This window comes from Uloborus diversus, chromosome 4 (genome assembly GCF_026930045.1).
Source record: "Uloborus diversus isolate 005 chromosome 4, Udiv.v.3.1, whole genome shotgun sequence".
NCBI lineage: Eukaryota > Metazoa > Arthropoda > Arachnida > Araneae > Uloboridae > Uloborus > Uloborus diversus.
The window spans coordinates 137,046,321-137,052,700 of record NC_072734.1 but is presented as its reverse complement, the minus strand read 5'-3'; positions in this window follow the sequence as shown (position 1 = coordinate 137,052,700).

The window sequence follows — 6,380 nt, the reverse complement described above, 5'->3', positions numbered from 1 at the left end:
CAAGTAACGGAAAAAGTACAGCAAGGATAGGTTGTTCCCCCTGCAAGGATACTGTGCTGGCGGAGAAACTACTTTTACACAGCTCGTTTCTGGACCTTCTTTGATCGTGGACCAACAAAAAGGCTTTGGAAAAAAATCGCCGACCAGTGAGGTTTTTTTATTTTTGCAAAAAATTTAAAACAAAAACCGTCCACTAGCGTGTTGTTAAAAACATGGGATTTTTTGTTTTTCGGACAATTGAGATTTTTTCCTCCTTTTCTCTCCCCCTCTCTCTTTTTATTTATAAATAAATTAATTGCATGATTCCGTGAAATACTACATAGATACAAATACAAATACAAAAGTGACGACCAGCAACAAGCTCTGGGCCCAGCTAGACTGGTCCTAGTCAATTTACAATCCCCAGTGAAGATCAATGGCTCTCTTAAAACTATCTACTCCCTTGCTCATTACCACCTCTTCCGGTAAACTGTTCCAAGGTTCCACTACCCTGCTAAAATAATAATTTTTCCTAACATCCATGTTAGCCTCAGATTTAAATAGCTTAAAACAATGATACATACAGGTGAAGCTAATAAAATCGTATAAAAAATACAACACAGTGAAAAAGTATACTTTTTTTAAAATCTCAAAAAATTTCGTGACACACAGAAAAAACCATTTAACTACAGGAAAATTTTTGTGCTGAGAAATTGAAATTTTTTGAAAAATAAAGAAATGAAAAAAATTGTTCACATGTGCCCCTCTTCCCCCTATCTGAAACTTACAACGCAATGGACCGAACGATTTGAAAATGAAGGATATCATGAATTCAAAGAAATCATGTAGGAGTGTATCGTGCATTATTAACAGAGAATGAAATCTGAAAGAGTATTTTCAGCTTCAGGAACTTTGTCGACTAAAACAAGTTCCAGAAGTAGTGATATTTCAGTTTAAAAAAAAAAAAAAAATTTAATTTAGTATTATTATTTTATTTATTGTGTTCCTTCATTATATTTTTGTTCACAAATTTTTTTATAATCAATGTATTTTTTTAAAAATAAAGTTATAAAATATGTGACAACGAAACAAGCTTAATTTTAATCCTTTTATTTAACAATATTTAAGAGCCATTGTCTGTAAGGATCAGGCAGGTTGTGATTGTTGACATTTTTAATTTGTATTATTTTCACATATGTTGTTCTTTATCATGAATGTAATGTTTGTGCAAAATATGAGCTTTGTCTGCCTTACCGTTTTTGGGAAATTAAATTTTTTAATTTAGGGGGCGTGGCACATTTTTGCGTGTTTTTCAAATTTGCAGATTTTAAAATTCTTGTTGCTTTAAGCGCCCATATAATGACATGGATATTTAAATTCTATACTATTATATAGTCTTCTTAGATACTATCACAGCTGTCAAATCGGTGTCACTACGAGGGCGACGGCCACAAACTCCGTTTAAAAATGACCGAAAAAGATTTTTTTTTTTTTTACTACATTCAATGTCAATTTTCTCAAAGCGCCTTCATGATGACACCAACGTTTTTACATAAATTCCTAGCTACACTTGCATGCATCAAAAATATGTAACAAAATTGGTGTCACTATAAGGGCGCCAGAAGATATTGGAACTTTTATGTGATAAATTTCACAAAAATGCAAACGTTTAAAATCTAACTACTACTCTCGCCCTCATAGCAGAGATCTGAAACTAAATAAGTTTGATAACCAACATGTTCGTCTAACCTATGAATATAAAAAATCGGTGTCACTCCTATTACTTTCGGAAATATAATCATTCGAAATTAGTATGTTATGGAGTTATTTTAAAAAAGACTTTTCTAATTTGAATGGCTTTTTGCACGGTTTGTTTAAAACTTTAATATAAAATTACAGTAGTGACACCTAAAATAATATGTTTCTAATGCTTTTTATAAAAAAAAAGCTTTATAAAAAGCATTAGAAACACAGTAAATCGATGTAGGTACAGATGGACTTACTGTGTAATGTGCATTAAGGCTAAAACAGTCGTACTAATATTCATATTTTTCCAACCATACTAATTTTTTATCTGGTATTTATATTAAAAATGCAATTATTTTTAACATAATGCCTTAAATAGTGATGAACATAATGTATTATATAGCGAGCATTCAGAATCTGAAACATAATTTGAGGATGACGTAGACTAAAACAAAGAAAATATAAAAAATCAAATCACCCAGTTTCAGAAAGACGGTCATTTCTTATTGATATCTGGTAATTTTATAGCACTAAGGCTTGGGAAAACATGGTATCCCGGAGAAATAGTAGAAGTTGACCATTTGCAAGTAAAGGTCAAATGCATCTCAAGACGGATTGGAATAAATAAATTTATTTGGCTGGAAAAAAGGCGAGTATTGGTATGATAATCTAAACATATTACGCACAATAGATCCACATGTACCTATATCAAAACGAGCATTTTCTATTCAACATAAAGACGCTCTTACTGCCCAAAGCTGTAATGTTAACGTTGCTTCTTTGTAATAAATTGAAAATAAATATGGTCAAAACACTATCTGGGTGTGATAAGATTAAATTAACAAAATACATAAATAAACAAATAAAATAAATTAAAAATAATAATAATAAATGAAAAAATGCACCAAAACATACTAACTTCGAATGATTATACAGTAGAACCTCTCGATAAGGGACACTATGGGGACCAGAAAAATTGTCCCTTAAATAGAGGTGTCCCTTCTTCGGAGGTAGATGTATTGATGCACGCTGAGTACTTAACTTCGTATAATTTCGTAAAAACTAAATGCTATTAATATTCAATATAAAATACTAAAAATTATTAATGTACACTGAATACAAATCAAAATTATTCAAATCTCAAAATTCATCTTTTTAATAATTAAACTTTAATCAAAAATTTGACAATCGTGAAGTTTTGTAGCATACATGAATTATGTTGAAGTATTTCCTTACATAGACTTGTTTGATTTCTGGCAATTTAAAATTCAGTAGAATTTAAATTCCAATCAGTTTTCACATTTGAAGTTTTATTTACACACTAGCAAAAATACCCGGCGTTGCCTGGGTCAGTAATAATTATTAGAAAAAATCGTTACTTGCTTTTGTTTTCTGTTTTAAGTGAAAGAATTTAAAACACATCTTTTTGACGTGATTAAAAATCGAGTTTCTTCCTTACCCATAAAACTAAAATAGCAATAAGTATAAAGAACAAAGTAGTATTGATTTAGAAACGAAAGCACTATATTTAAGCATATACAAATTTAAAAAACATCAAAATAATCTTCTCATATTTAAAAAGATTAATCAGTTGATACTTTTTTTTAACATGGAGTCTAAAACCTTCTCTGTATGGCTAATGAAGTGCGAAGTGATTAAAAAAAAGTAGCTGCTCTCGTAATCCCCTTATACTTGCTTTAGTTATTTCGGGAAATTTCAATCATTGTGGCTCTTGGTGCGATTTTACCGAATTTGCGAAAGTCGTTTCGGGGTACCTTCGATTATGCTCCCCCATTCTTTCCTTACTTTGTAAAACGATATGATATTAATTTTCGTTACAGAGATATCGTCGCCAGACGCTGAGATATTTTTGGTCACCATAAAATGGCGCTAAACAGTTTCATCCGAAATGTTACCAAAATAAGTAATACAATTTGGTGATTTTTTGAAATTGTGCCAAAAGGAAAATTAATGGAAGTTTTTGTGCTGTTTATGGATTTGCCTAATTTAGTTGCTGGATTATTTAACACAGTAAAAAAAGTCTTTTGAAAATTCTTTGATTGGCGATATTTTGTTTACATGGTGAAAGCTGAGAAACATTATGACGTAGTCTTCGGCTTCAAAAACAGCAACGTTGAAAAAACTGCCAAATGCATCAGCTACGGAAATCTTTCTGAAAAAATTTTGGCGATCTGCTGGTTGTTTGGATAATGAGTAAGTGTTCAATCAGCATAAATAATAATAAAAACCATTAATTACATTAAAGTTCCGTTTAAATGGAAAATCATTAGCCAAATCATGTATTATTTGCCAATCTTGTGCAAAAATCTTACTTCAAGATTTGACTTGAGAAAAGCCTTGAACAATCACGAAAAGCAAAGAAAGTCAACAATACAACAATTGTCGCTATCGATAGGGAGTTGAGATGATACACTAAATACTGTATTGAGTTGAGAAAAGCCTTCGAGCATGGATCTAAAAAGCTCATAACTCGTTTTTTATTCTACTTAGAAATTTCGAACAGGTGCCATCTTCAGCAGAAAAATCAGAGCTTTCGATGGACATATAATGTAAATATGTGCAAGTATTTTTTCATCCCAATATTAGAGAATTTATACAAAAATTGTGTTTTATTGCCCCCCTAAGGGGGTTTTGCCCCCCATAACAGGACGAAAACTACCCTATGTGTTATTCTGATGCATAAGCTATATTATTGTAAAGTTTCATCAAAATCCGTTCAGTAGTTTTTGCGTGAAAGAGTAACAAACATCCATACATCCATCCATACATCCATACATCCATCCATACAGACAAACTTTCGCATATATAATATTAGTAAGATAAATATTCATGGGTCGTTGACTATCCATTGACTTTAGCCTACTTGAATAAGTTGCTGAGAGGAAAAAACTTGGATGTAAATTTAAGCAAAAATTTTACAATGTCAAAATTTTACTAGTTGAATTTAAGACACTTAAACTTCTGTAAATTCAATATTTTGTATATATTTATAGATTAATTTTTGCAAGTTTTCTCTGTATTTGTCCCTTAAATAGAGTGTCCCTTATTCAGAGGCAAATACATGGAGGTCCCAATTCAAAGGGACTGGGACCAGAAAAAATGTCCCTTAAATAGAGGTGTCCCTTATTCGGAGGTGTCCCTTAAAGGAGGTTCTACTGTATTTCCAAAAGTAGTAGGAGTGATACTAATTTTATTAGTTCAAATGTTGGTCAAACGTGTTGGTTATCAAACTTAATTAGTTTCAGATCTCTGCTATGAGGGGGCTAGTTATATTTAGATTAGCAAATGGTCAACTTCTACTATTTCTCCGGGATACCATGTTTTCCCAAGCTTTAGTGCTACAAAATTACCAGATATCAATAAGAGATGACCGTCTTTCTGAAACTGGGTGATTTAATTTTTTATGTTTTCTTTGTTTTAGTCTACGCCATCCTCAAATTATGTTTCAGATTCTGAATGCTCGCTATATAATATATTATGTTAATCACTATTTAAGACATTATGTTATAAATAGCTGCATTTTTAATATAAATAACAGATAAAAAATTAGTATGGTTGAAAAAATATAAATATTAGTACGACCATTTTAGCCATAATGCACGTTACACAATACGGTCCATCTGTACCTATATCGATTTACTGTGTTTCTGATGCTTTTTATAAAGCTTTTTTTATAAAAAGCATTAGAAACATTATTTTAGGTGTCACTACTGTAATTTTATATTAAAGTTTTAAACAAACCGTGCAAAAGGCCATTCGAATTAGAAAAGTCTTTTTTTAAATAACTCCATAACATACTAATTTCGAATGATTATATTTCCGAAAGTAATAGGAGTGACACCGATTTTTTTATTTCATATGTTAGACGAACATGTTGGTTATCAAACTTAATTAGTTTCAGATCTCTGCTATGAGGGCGAGAGTAATAGTTAGATTTTAAACATTTGCATTTTTGTAAAATTTATCACATAAAAGTTCCAATATCTTCTGGCGCCCTTATAGTGACACCAATTTTATGACATATTTTTGATGTATACAAGTGTAGCTAGGAATTTATGTAAAAACATTGGTGTCGTCATGAAGGCGTTTTGAGAAAATTGGCATTGAATGTAGTAAAAAAATTCATTTTCGGTCATTTTTAAACGGAGTTTGTGGCTGTCGCCCTCGTAGTGACACTGATTTGACAGCTGTAATAGTATCTAAAAAAACCATAAAATAGTATAGAATTTAAAAATCCATGTCATTATAGGGGCGCTTAAAGCAACAAGAACTTTAAAATCTGCAAATTTGAAAAACACGCAAAAATATGCCACGCCCTCTAAATTTAAAAAATTAATTTCCCAAAAACGGTAAGGCAGACAAAGCTCATATTTTGCACAAACATTACATTCATGATAAGGAACAACATATGTTAAAATAAGAAAAATTAAAAATGTCAACAATCACAAATGCTGTAAACTGCCTGATTCTTACAGACATTGGCTCTTAATACCGGTATCAGGTTTAAAACTTCCTAATACAGGTATTGCATTTTTCGTCCGGTATTGCAAATACTACACTTAAGTTTATATCGTATGTTTGTCGGTGAACAGAGAAAAATCTGCCTTCATCGTATGGGTTGTTTAAAGGCTTTT